This window comes from Anomaloglossus baeobatrachus, chromosome 1, assembly GCF_048569485.1.
Source record: "Anomaloglossus baeobatrachus isolate aAnoBae1 chromosome 1, aAnoBae1.hap1, whole genome shotgun sequence".
Lineage (NCBI taxonomy): Eukaryota > Metazoa > Chordata > Amphibia > Anura > Aromobatidae > Anomaloglossus > Anomaloglossus baeobatrachus.
In genome coordinates, this window is record NC_134353.1 from 741,649,914 (window position 1) to 741,664,383 (window position 14,470).

The window sequence follows — 14,470 nt, forward strand, 5'->3', positions numbered from 1 at the left end:
ATGTAGATACTAATTAACATTCTTTACTTTCCCCCTCACCCCCATTTTGTAACATATACCGTATTTTTCGGACTATAAGACGCACCGGACCATAAGACGCACCCTGATTTTAGAGAAGGAAAATAGGAAGATAAAATTTTAAGCAAAAAATGTGGTGATGACACACTATTATGGGACGAGGATCTGCTGCTGACACGGTTATGGGGGTAATGTCCCCAAATTCTCTACTATCCTGCTATACCCCCATCCTGGTATATACGCCATCATCCTGCTCATACGCCATCATCCTGCTATATGTCCTGCATCCTGTGGCACACAAAAAATAAATAAATAAATAAAATAAATAAATGTTTATACTCACCTTTCCTTGCTGCTCCTCCTGTCTGTGACGGCAGCGCTGTGTGGAGCCGGCCACGATCCCTACTGCATTGCAATGTCCTCCTGTCTGTGCCGGCGCGGCTGTGTGTGGACACGTGTGCACAGCAATTAAGTCATCGCTGTGAGCACCGCTAGTCGCCACATAGCCGCGGCCGGCACAGACTGGAGGAAATCGCGGTGCTGCATGGGAACGGTGAGTGTACTGAGTCACTGAACCCCGCACTGATGATGCTGCATTGGGAGCAGGGAATACAGCGGCACATGATCACTCCACGCTGTAGTTGCCAGGGATGATCATGTGGGCAGGCTGTTTAATATGCGCACATCCCCGCCAATCATCCCGTCCACCTGTCAGCGCCGGCTTCAGCGCTGAGAGATGGGCGGGAAGATGGGCGTGCATATGTAATGAGCGGGCCCACGTGGTCACGGCAGGCGCTGCTGCAGCCTGCTCGTGCCCCCGATGAACCGCTCCACCGGAGCGCCCTCATTCCCCGCAGCCCTACATTCAGACTATAAGACGCACCTCCCACTTTCCCCCAACATTTGGGGGGGAAAAAAAGTGTGTCTTATAGTCCGAAAAATACGGTAGACATTAACAAAGCTTGTGTACTGCGAACACGAGTCTATTTGTTGTAGTACAATGTAAGAAAATTAAAAAACCTAAAAACCATTATATACGGTTAGCTGACCCTATAACAACAGCCAAATCGCTTTAGGAAGATGGTAATCCTTTGAGGTAAGAAGGGATTTACTTTCAGTCTCTTGCACCGTTACATACACATCCTAAAATTAAAAATCTATTAAGGCACTACCAGATGGACCTTAATATGCCAGACAACAGAGTAATCACCCCCAAAGGAAAGATTTCCTATGACAACACGCCTTGATCCACACCCTTGTTTTTAGTTGGTCTCTATACCAAGCTCCAGCCTGATGTAAACGATATGACAACCAAGGGAGTAATAATCCCAGATTTTAGCATGCACATCAATCAACATCTTTTAAAGGAGTATTTTAAGTGAACCCCAAAAACACTCTAATCAATGCGTTTATCCTATTCATTATGGCTTCATCAGGAGTAAGGATACAGTCTCACTAAACGACGTACCAGCGATTCCGACCACGATATAACCTAGTCAGGATCGCTGGTGCGTCACTACAAGGGCGCTTGGTGAGCTGTCAATCAGGCAGATCTCACCAGCGACCAGCGACTCGTGGAAACGATGCTGCGCTTGGTAACCAAGGTAAATATCGGGTAACTAAGCAAAATGCTTTGCTTGATTACCCGATATTTACCCTGGTTACCAGCCACACCACTTAGCGCTGGCTCCCTGCACTCGTAGCCAGGGTATACATCGGGTTACTAAGCAAAGTGCTTTGCCTAGTTACCCGATGTGTACTCTGGCTACGTGTGCAAGGAGCCAGCACTGGCAGCCTGAGAGCGGCGTACGCTAGTAACCAAGGTAAATATCGGGTAACCTAGCAAAGCGCTTCGCTTAGTTACCCGATATTTATCTTGGTTACCAGCGTCCGCAGCTTCCAGACGCCGGCTCCCTGCACATTCAGATCCTTGCTCTCTTGCTGTCAAACACAGCGATGTGTGCTTCACAGCGGGAGACCAACGAGCAAAAAATGAACCAGCACTGTGTGTAACGATCAGCGATTTCACAGAAGGGGCCAGGTCGCTGCTTAGTGTCACACACAGCGAGATCGCTGATGAGGTCAGTGGTATGTTACAAAACCTGTGACTCAGCAGCGATTTCGCTATGTGAGAAGTACCCCTAAGGGTACTTTCACATTTGCGTTCAGCGCAGTCCGTCACTATGGAGAATAGCGCAGTCCGTTAACACACTGCGCTATTCTCCATAGACTTGTATGGACGACGCACTGTAACGCAAGTGTCAGCGTTGCATCCGCTGGACGACGCAGCGTCGTTATTTTGACGCTGCGTCGGACGGAAGGAACGCAGCATGTAACTTTTTTTGAGCGGCGGAAACCTTTATTTTTCACTGCGCATGTTCTTTTTTTTTTTTTTATCACAGAATCTTTATTTTGTTTCTCGGTGTCCGAAGGTTCAGCTGAGCGCCCGGCCGCCGGCATGTGAGAGCTCTCAGCTGAGCGCCCAGCCGCCGGCATGTGAGAGCACTCAGCTGAGCGCCCGGCCGCTGGCGCGTGAGAGCACTCAGCTGAGCGCCCGGCCGCCGGCATGTGAGAGCGATCAGCTGAGCGCCCGGCCACCGGCTATTGAGAGCGATCAGCTGAGCGCCCGGCCTCCGGGTGATCAGCTGATCGTTCACAATAGTCTGCTGCCGGTAAAGCTGTAAAGAATAATAATAATAAAAAAAAAAAACAGCTTTCCGTTGTTTTCTACGATCCATTGCATCCGTCACACAACGCAATGCAACGGATGCCGTTCAACGCAAGTGTGAAAGTAGCCTAAGAAGGACATATACATTGATGTACCACAATTACAATACATGGTTACCACTCTGTGTGATGATCAAAGCAATTCTAGTGTAACAAGCTTATCTAGACAATGGCAATCCACAGTTACTCATCTACATGGTGACAGAATTCAAACCATGGTAGTGAAGGTTAATCCCATGGAAATAATTGTCCCACATAGTGTCCTGTTGGTAAAGTCACTCAGAAGATAGACTAGAGGCATCTCATGTTTCAGTATCGCATTCTATTTAAAGCCACCTACCCATTACAGCTCCTCTTACAACAGAAGGAATAATCAGGTGGACATTTCAGAAAGACAATGATCGGAGACACACAGCCAAGGAATTTCTCAATTTGTTTCACAAAAAAAAAAAAAAAGTTGCTGGAATGGTTGAGCAATCTCCTTACCTAAATCCAATACAAAATTTCTTAAGAGGAACCTTCAGGGGTTGAAGAGCGCTTGTGTGGAAGAATGTGTCAAAATCACACATGAGCAATGCATGCACCTAGCTTCTCCATACAGGCGGTGTTTTTGAAGCAGTCATCACCAACAAAAGGCTTTTGTACAAAGTATTAAACTTCAATAAGCCTGATCAATACTTTTTCCGTGTGTCATTTCTAATTATTACACATACTTCATTTATGGCCAACTATGGTTTCATTTCTTTGCCTGTGTGAATTGGAGATGTTGTTAGACATCTTGTGAGACATTCATATTAATAGCACCTTTAGAAATATATTTACTTTCAAAATTGAGGACGCATTTAATCCTTATTTCACCTTCTGTATATCCTCCATTCATTTTTTATTTATACATTTGACCTTTTTTTATGAATATTCTTTTATCAATATAATAAAGATCATTTTTATTATACAGGGTTTTTTTTACTGCATATTTAAATTATTGAAAATTTTAAAAGAAAATTTAATTATTCTCTACCACACTTTTTTTTTTTTAGTTTATTATATATTTTTATTTATTTTTATCTTTTCCAACGTTATAAAGACACCTGACAAGTGGTTGATCACATGTTGTACACAGGGGCATTCTCTTCTTCAATTGGAACCCTTTTAACTCTTATGTATCCATTGGTCTCCTTTAATTTGCTCTATTAATGTAGTTCTCCTGATAAAGAAGTTTGCCCAACTTCAAAACGAGCAAAGATTAAATCGCACTGTTTCTCATCCATACCGTGTGCTGGATTTTATTGGAATTCGAGTAATCAGCTGCGCTAATCACCACTCCATTCTTCTCGACCATGTTGGGTTTCTCCAACCTGATGGTGCTGCTGCAGCTGGATCCATTTGGTTTTACACCTCTGTTGTAGGTCGCACAACCCTAAATAGCAGCGCAGATCACCACTCCATTCCTTTGAATTCTTCTCGACCACGTTGGGCTCCTCGGACCTGATGGTGCTGTAGCAGTTAGACTCGTTTGATTTTTATACCTTAGTTACAAGTTAGACACTCCTAAAAAGGTGAGTAGTTACAGCATGCCAGACGACACTGTATAGCGTATGTGCACACATCTCCTACGGTTGTTCTTCTCACAGGTGTATCACCGCTTATCCATACTCACCGTATTGTGGTGCTACTATGTGAAAAAGACTTGGAAGTGTCAAAATGTTATTTCATTATGGTTGGCTGCATAAAGAAATATACCTGTATACCCAGTGTGGAAACAGTGTTTCACAATAAAAAAAAAAATATTAGCATCCAAGAGTATGTGATGAATATAATTTATATATTGCCCTATTTACACAGACCGCCATGTTGTCAAAAGGACATCTCTTCTCTATAAAGGAAGATACGCTACAGATACCGATAATAATCGGGCGATTTGGATAGTTTGAGTGTTAAAATTATCATTATGTCTAAATGGGTCATTACAGTTAAATTGCTGTAAGGAGCAAAGCAGATAAATATTTTATTGCTCGATTTTTCATAAGTCATCAGATCCTTGTGCTGTGTGACACATAATGAGTTGCTGACAGGCTCCACTTCATCCTGCCAAGATATTAGTGTAAAGGATCTTCCAGCTGAAAAGCAGTGGGCTGAAGTGTCAGACTGATTGTTTAGAGCAGAAGACACATCATCCAAACATCAGTGTCACTGGAAGTGACAGGACATCTTGCTTCAATTACAATGTTCCTTGCTTGTACAGATCTGCTGCCCATTCTACACAGTTTCTTGCAGAAATCAGTTTCTAGATAATATTCCGACATTATTTATTTTTCAAACTGGTCTTATTTATTTACTGTGTTATGTGCTGAATATGAAGCTCATATTCTTCAGACTTGTTGCAGTTAATACCAAGTTAACTCCACACACACACACACACACACATTGTATATATACATACATATACATACACATATACATACATATACATACACACACACACATATATATATACACACACAAACACATATATATACACACACACACATATATATACACACACACACATATACATACACACACACACACTGTGTCCACCCATATACTGTCCACCGCCATTAACTTGAGAACGGCGGCAGCTATAGGCATAGACGTGGTGTCTAGGTATCGTAAAGTAGCCATGCGCTACGCAATGAAACCACCTATAGCGCCACCTGGTGGAAAACAACGGAGTTAGCATTTTTATCTCGAAAATGGAACGAGAGAGAAAAAAAGTGAATTACAAAGTTGTAGGGCATCATCAATTCAATACAAATCGACACCTTGCATATAGAAATGCTATGATATGAAACCCATGACCCCCCCAAAACATTGAATGCTGGTCACGCAGATGGTGCTCATTTAACTTTGATGCTCAAAGTGGCCACTGTCAGCTGCAATGCACATCTGGACTCTGGACAGCATACTATATCTTGCTGCACATTGTGCAATACGGTAGGTGACACGTTTGCACAAGCATCTGTGATACGTCGTTGTAGGTCCTGCAATGTTGGTGGAGGGGGGGGGGGGTCGCATACACCTGCTGTTAATGTGACCTCACAGATGTCCAATGGGGTCAGGTCAGGTGAGCGTGGAGGCCACTCCATGCAGCCACCAAACCCAATGACTTGTAGGAAGGTCTCCATGAGGTATCGCTTCACGTCCGCAGCCTTGTGAGTTTTACACGTTCTAATCATAGCATTTCTGTATGCAAGGTGTCGGTTCGTATTGAATTGATGATGCCCTACAACTTTGTAATTCATTTTTTTTTCTCTCTCTCATTCCATTTTCGAGATAAAAATGCTAACTCCGTTGTTTTCCACCAGGTGGCGCTATAGGTGGTTTCATTGCATAGCGCATGGCTACTTTACTATACCTAGACAACATTTCTATGCCTAAAAGCGGACGCCGTTCTCAAGTTAATAGTGGTGGACAGGATATGGGTGGACACAAATAAATAAAGAAGGGAATTTTGTTACTTACCGTAAATTCCTTTTCTTCTAGCTCCAATTGGGAGACCCAGACGATTGGGTGTATAGCTACTGCCTCCGGAGGCCACACAAAGCATTACACTAAAAAGTGTAAGGCCCCTCCCCTTCTGGCTATACACCCCCCGTGGGATCACGGGCTGATCAGTTTTAGTGCAAAAGCAAGAAGGAGGAAAGCCAATAACTGGTTAAACCATTCAATCCGAAGGAACATCGGAGAACTGAAACCATTCAACATGAACAACATGTGTACCCGAACAACCAAAAATCCCGAAGGAACAGGGGCGGGTGCTGGGTCTCCCAATTGGAGATAGAAGAAAAGGAATTTACGGTAAGTAAACAAAATTCCCTTCTTCTTCGGCGCTCCATTGGGAGACCCAGACGATTGGGACGTCCAAAAGCAGTCCCTGGGTGGGTAAATTAATACCTCAAGTTTGGACTGTAAAAACAGCCCTTCCCTACATGGAGGCAACCGCCGCCTGCAGGACTCTTCTACTTAGGCTGGCATCCGCCTAAGCGTAGGCATGCACCTGATAACGCTTGGTGAAGGTGTGCAGACTCGCCCAGGTAGCCGCCTGGCACACCTGCTGAGCCGTAGCCTGGTGCCGTAATGCCCAGGACGCACCCACGGCTCTGGTAGAATGGGCCTTCAGCCCTGATGGAACCGGAAGCCCAGTAGAACGGTAGGCTTCAAGGATTGGTTCCTTGATCCATCGAGCCAGGGTGGATTTTGCAGCCTGCGATCCCTTGCGCTGACCAGTGACAAGGACAAAGAGTGCATCCGAGCGGCGCAGGGGCGCCGTGCGGGAATGTAGATTCTGGGTGCTCTACACCAGATCCAACAATGCAAAGCCATTACATATCGATGAAATGGATAAAAGGAAGGTAAGGAGATATCCTGATTGTGAGAAAAAGGGGATACCACCTTAGGGAGAAACTCTGGGATCGGACGCAGCACTACCTTATCTTGGTGAACACCAGGAAGGGAGCTTTGGATGACCGCGCTGCTAGTTCGGACACTCTCCGAAGAGACGTGACCGCTACCAGAAAGGCCACTTTCTGTGAAAGTCGAGAAAGTGAGAACATCCCTCAGAGGCTCGAAGGGCGGCTCCTGGAGAGCAATTAATACCCTGTGCAGATCCCATGGGTCTAACGGCCTCTTGTACGGAGGGACAATGTGATAACCCCCCTGCAGGAACGTGCGTACCTGAGGAAGTCGTACTAGGCGCTTCTGAAAGAATACCGACAGCGCTGCGACTTGTCCTTTAAGGGAGCCGAGCGACAAACCTTTTCCCAATCCAGATGCAGGAAGGGAGGAAAAAGGAGACAATGCAAATGGCCAGGGAGACACTCCCTAAGCAGAGCACCAAGATAAGAATAACTTCCACGTCTTGTGGTAGATCTTGGCAGACGTCGGCTTCCTAGCCCGTCTCATGGTGGCAATGACGTCTTGAGATAATCCTGAAGACGCTAGGATCTCGGACTCGATGGCCACACAGTCAGGTTCAGGGCCGTAGAATTCAGTGGAAAAAACGGCCCTTGGGACAGTAAGTCTGGCCGGTCTGAGAGTGCCCACGGTTGGCCGACCGTGAGATGCCACAGATCCGGGAACCACGACCTCCTCGGCCAGTCTGGGACGACGAGGATGGCGCGGCAGCAAGCGGAGCTGAGCTTGCGTAGCACTCTGGGCAACAGTGCCAGAGGTGGAAACACATAGGGTAGCTGGAACTGCGACCAATCCTGAACTAGGGCGCCTGCCGCCAGAGCTCTTTGCTCGTGAGACCGCGCCATGAAAATCGGGACCTTGATGTTGTGCCGAGACGCCATTAGGTCGACGTCCGGCATCCCCCAGCGGCTACAGATTTCCTGACACCATTCTGGGTGCAGAGGCCATTCCCCTGCGTCCATGCCCAGGCGACTGAGGGAGTCTGCTTCCCAATTTTCTACGCCCGGGATGTGAACTGCGGATATGGTGGATGCTCTGTCCCCCACCCACATCAGAATCCGCCGGATTGCCTGGTAGGCTTGGCGATGCGTGTTCCGCCTTGGTGGGCGATGTATGCCACCGCTGTGGAATTGTCCGACTGAATTCGGATCTGTTTTCCTTCCAGCCACTGCTGGAAGGCTTGCAGGGCAAGATACACTGCCCAGATTTCCAGAACATTGATCTGAAGGATGGACTCCTCTGAAGAGAGTCCTTGACCGTCTGAGAAGGGAGACGTTCCTGTCTAGGGACGTCGACTCCCCAACCCATTGGCAAAGCATGTCCCATTGAAGTGGACGCAGATGAAACTGCGCGAAAGTGACTGCCTCTGCATGAGGCGTCTTAAGGGGTGTGACTGGCCTTGAAGGAGAGACTGCACCCCCGTCTGTAGTGAACGCTGCTTGTCCAGCGGAAGCTTCACTATCGCTGAGGGAGTGTGAAACTCCATGCCCAGATATGTCAACGATTGGGTCGGTGCCCGATGTAACCTTGAAAAGTTGATGATCCACCAGAAACTCTGGAGAGTCTCCAGCGCCACGTTCAGGCTGTGTTGGCATGCCTCTTGAGAGGGTGCCTTGACAAGTGGATCGTCCCAGTAAGGATCACAGAGTGACCCTGAGAGTGCAGGACTGCTCCCACTGCTGCCCTGAACTTGGTGAAAACCCGTAGGGCTGTCGCCAGACCGAAGGGCAGGGCTACGCACTGAAGATGCTCGTCTTCAATAACGAAACGTAGCAAACGCTGGTGCTCTGGAGCAATCGGCACGTGGAGATAAGCATCCTGATGTCTATTGATGCTAGGAAATCTCCTTGAGACATTGAGGCAATGACGGAGCGGAGGGTTACATCCGGAACCGCCTGGCCTTCACGTGCTTGGTGAGCAGTTTTAGGTCCAGAACGGAACGGAAAGAGCCACCCTTTTTTGGCACCCCAATCAAATTGGAGGAAAAAACCGTGTCTTGTTCCTGAAGAGGAACAGGGATTACCACTCCTTCTGCCTGCAGAAGAGCATCGGCTCGGTGGGGGGGGGGGAGTTCTGAAGAATTGAGCCGGAGGACGAGAACAGAGCTCTATCCTGTACACGTGAGACACAATGTCTCTCACCCACCGGTCTGTGACCTGTGGCAGCTAAATGTCGCCAAGCGGGAGAGTCTGCCACCAACCGCGGATGCGGAGAGAGAGAGCTGAGAGTCATGAGGAGACCGCCTTGGTAGCGGTTCCTCCTGCTGCCTTCCTTGGGCGTGATTGAGCCCGGCCGGAATCTGAGCCCCTCTGAGCCTTTTGAGCCCTTTTGGACGAGGACAATTGGGACCTGCCCGAGCCTGGGAAGGACCGAAACCTCGACTGTCCCCCCAGGACAGCATTACTAGGGTAAGTCGCAATGCAGACATTGCGAGGTTAAGGACACCACCTGCGGCACAGATGTACATGTGCTCAAGACCAGCTGCGCAAGACCAGCTGAAATAGCTTAGAGTGCCCATACGGCTGCGAATGCCGGAGCAACCGACACGCTGATAGCTTCACAGACAGATTTCAACCAGAGGTCCATCTGTCTGTCAATGGCATCTTTAAGTGAAGTCCCATCTCCACTGCAACTATGGATCTAGCCGCAAGCCTGGAGATTGGGGGATCCACCTTTGGACCCTGGGTCCAGCGCTTTACCACGTCAGGGGGAAGGGATAACGTGTATCCTTAATACGTTTGGAGAAAACGCTTATCTGGTAAGCGTGGTGTTTCTGAACTGCTTCTCTGAAGTCAGCGTGGCCAGAAAAGTACTCAATATACGCATGAGATACTGAAAAAGGATTTCTCCTGCTGTGAAGCTGACTCCTCCACTGGGGGAGCTGAGGGAGAAATATCCAACATTCCATTGATGGACGCTATAAGATCATTCACTATGGCGTCACCATCCGGAGTATCCAGATTGAGAGCGGTGTCAGGACCAAAGGCCTGATCAGCTACGTCTGCCTCATCATACAGAGAGTCCTCCTGCTGGGACCCTGACCAGTGATGAAGCCGAGTGCCGCACCCAGCGAGCTAGCTTAGGCTGTCTGGGACTGTCGTCCGTGTCAGAGCCTTCACCCTGGAATGCCTGGGACCCCCCCGGAGCACTGATTATGTTCCAAATGAGGGTGGCCAGGGAGCATTAATCAAGATTGCCCATGGCCTGTCTGGACTGCAAAGTCTCTATCCCATGACAATCTATCAGCCGAAACTGCAACTCCGTCCCTGTCCCTGGACAGGGTTCACAGGTGGTTCCTTTGGCCACCTCTAGTAGAGACCCCGGCTGACCAAGTGCTACAGGGGAGCATTGCACACAATGGGGGTCAGTGGAACCTGCCGGTGGAACAGTATCACATGCAGGAAAAGCAGCATAGAAAGCCTGTGTTACTTTTTTGCTGCTGTATTCTAACCATCTATGCAATGTATAGCATACAAGCATAAACACTTCAGCACATGCAATACGAGCAGCGTAGAAAGCCTGTGCCTTGGCACCCTTGCTTTTTTGCTGCTGTTGTCCAGCCATCTAGGAGAATATAGCCCAGAGTAGCGACCGTACAGTGCAATGTATAGCATACAAGCATAAGTACAAATGAACACTTCAGCACATGCAATACAAGCAGCCTAGAAAACCTGTGCCTTAGCACCCTTGCTTTTTTGCTGCTGTTATCTCGCCATCTAGGAGGGCATATAGCCAAAGATAGCGACCTACAGTGCAGTGTATAGCATACAAGCATAAAATACAAATGGACACTTCGGTATTTTTAGTGGGGTCAGCACTTCAGGTGCTGCTTACCGCCCGCCTATAACGCGGGTGTGTGGTCGCCAGAGCCCTGTGACTGGTTGCCCAGAGCATGTCTCCGTTCCCCAGCTCGGACTGCGTGCAGGAATGGCTGCCGGCGTCCTTCTCCAGCTCGTGTGACGAGGGGCGGGCCGTGGGCGTGCCCCAGACAAGAGTGGGAAACTGGCGTCCCACTGTGTCCAGTGAAGGGGGCTGGAGAATGCAAAGCAGACTCCAGCCCTCGGCGCTGACTGTCTGTACAGCGTCCCGCCTCTCCCCTGACTGGCAGGGCTGGAGGCGGGAACGAAACGAAAACTAGGCCGCAAAGCCGGGGACTCGAGTAATAAGCGCGGCCGTCCATGTGCACGGCCAGCGCGGAAGTCCCCGGCGCACCACAAGTCCCAGCCGCGCCACAATGTAAAAAACACCCAGCAGCGGCCGGCGCAGCAGTTCCCAATACATAAAGTCACTCAGCAAAGCTGTAGTGAATAATAGCACGAGCGCTCCGCGCTGTTGCCCCCGGCGCACTAACACTCCCAGCAATGCTGGTGTGTGTGTGCGCGCTTGCCCGGGGACACAGAGTACCTTAATGTAGCAGGGCCTGTCCCTGACGATACTCAGCTCCATATCCAGCAGGTTCTCTGGGTCTGTGGATGGAGCCCGGTCTCAGTGCCTGGAGACCTGTAAGATCCCACTTCGCCCAGATCCCTGAGGGGGGATGGGGAAGGAAAACAGCATGTGGGCTCCAGCCTCCGTACCCGCAATGGGTACCTCAACCTTAACAAACACCCGACAAAAGTGGGGTGAGAAGGGAGCATGCTGGGGGCCCCGTAAAAGCACGGTCGGCGCGAAGTCCCCGGCGCACCACAAGTCTCAGCCGCGCCGCTGTCTCCATGGCGGCCGGCGCGGTAGTTCCCCACATAAACTCACTCAGCTAAGCTGCAGTGAGTAAAACCCAGGCGCGCAGCGCTACTGTCCCCGGCGCACTAGAACACCCAGCAACGCTGGAGTGTGTCTGTGCCTGTCTGCACGGGGACACAGAGTACCTGAATGTTGCAGGGCCTTGTCCCTGATGGTACCCAGCTCCGTATCCAGCAGGATCTCCGGGTCTGTGGATGGAGCCCGGCCTCAGAGTCTGGAGGCCGGTAAGATCCCACTTCACCAGAGCCCTCAGGGGGATGGAGAAGGAAAACAGCATGTGGGCTCCAGCCTCCGTACCCGCAATGGGTACCTCAACCTTAACAAACACCCGACAAAAGTGGGGTGAGAAGGGAGCATGCTGGGGGCCCCGTATGGGCCCACTTTTCTTCCATCCGACATAGTCAGCAGCTGCTGCTGACTAAAAACAGTGGAGCTATGCGTGGATGTCTGACCTCCTTCGCACAAAGCAGAAAACTGATCAGCCCGTGATCCCACGGGGGGTGTATAGCCAGAAGGGGAGGGGCCTTACACTTTTTAGTGTAATGCTTTGTGTGGCCTCCGGAGGCAGTAGCTATACACCCAATCGTCTGGGTCTCCCAATGGAGCGCCGAAGAAATTATAATTCATAAATTATATAAATTTAATTTGTATTGATTAAAAAAATAAAAAAGCAGATAAGATTTAAATGGTGAGAAAGATAAACATTACTCATTATCAGAAATAATGGAGTGGTGACCAGTAGTTGTCAAACCCATGATCAGAGATAAAAATCAATGCAAGCATGAAAGAAAAAAAAAAAATTAAAAGCAGACAGCACTCAGACCAATGTTTATCCAATGCCGCACTGCCGATTACCTATTAATTTTCACAGATCAAATCTGCACAGAAAAAAAAAAAAAAAAAAAAAAAAAAAAAAAAAAAAAAGGGGGGAGAAAACCCCCCCCATAAAATTAAATAAAGTATCAGACTTTATACACAGCCACCATATAGGATTGTTGGTTTTTTTTCCAATTTAACATTGGGACGGTATTTTGCCATGTAAATTGTTAATAATGGCTGCTGTTTAAAAAAACAGAACGCATATGGAAGGCAAATCAGATTTAAAAAAATTATAAAAAAAAAAAAAAAAATAGTCTTGAGTTTTTGAGATGAACCTCGGATGATATTTTATACGCTCATGTGAACCAGCCTTAGGACTCATTCAGAAGTCAGAACTAGTGTTGTGCGAGTAGTTAACTATTTGTACTGGCTGTGCGGTTAGCGATTACTGTCAGCTACTCGCATATTCAGTACGAGTAGCGGGCACAATGTAAGTCAATGGGACATACTCGCTAACTAGCGAGTAACTCAAAAGCCGTACTTTCGTCAGAGTAGCGTGGCTTTTGGGTTACTCGCTACTTAGTGAGTATTTCCCATTAAGTAGCGAGTAACCCAAAAGCCGTACTATTCGTTACTAGCACGAAAAATACGGCTTTCAGGTTACTCGCAAGTCAACGAGTATTTCCCATTGACTTACATTGCGCTCATAACAAATATGCGAGTAGCGGACAGTACTCGCCAACAGGATAGCGAGTACAAATAGTCAACTACTTGCTCAACACTAGTCAGAACTTGTACAAGAAAAACTAAGTTTCTAAGCATACCCATTATTGTCTTTGAGGCTTTTCATATGCCAGTGTTTATTTGCTGACTGAGTGGTCCACAGAAAATCATGGCAACTTGTCCAAATTTGTATCAATCTTGACAATGAAAGTCTATGGGTCCATGAAAAAAAAATAAATTAAAAAAAAAAAAAAAGACGGACAGCATTTGGATACCATGCATGTACTGTCAATTTTTCACGGACTGCTGGTTATGAAATGCTGAGAAACCTCCATTTATTTATTTTTTTTACACTCCCGAGAAAAACTGATGAAATTCTGATGGCAAAAACGTATCAGCAATTCTTCAGAGTTTGGTCAGTGTCCAAGAAAAAAAAAATAAAAAAAAACAACAAACACGTAAAACTAGTTATTTTCTTGTAAAAGACAATAATTGGACGCCTGGATGAACTATTAGTGTGCTCAGATTTCTTCTAGTCTTATGTGTAGAGTGAAATGGAAGGAAGTTCCTGCTTAGAAGTTCATTGGCAGCATGTAATGGAACTGAAATGTAATGTGATTTGCACAGGAATTTAAAAAATAGATTGTTTTAAGCACATCTTATCTCTCACGTTATATGGTGTAATCACTGCATATGGCATAAATCTTCCTCTGCTCATTTGTAGATTTTGTTGGTCCTTTTACTCTCACATGCAGTTTTTGATAAATATCGTGCGTGACAGATGTATTCTACAGTCATATGAAAAAGTTTGGGCACCCCTATTAATGTTAACCTTTTTTCTTTATAACAATTTGGGTTTTTGCAACAGCTATTTCAGTTTCATATATCTAATAACTGATGGACTGAGTAATATTTCTGGATTGAAATGAGGTTTATTGTACTAACAGAAAATGTGCAATCCGCATTTAAACAAAATTTGACCGATGCAAAA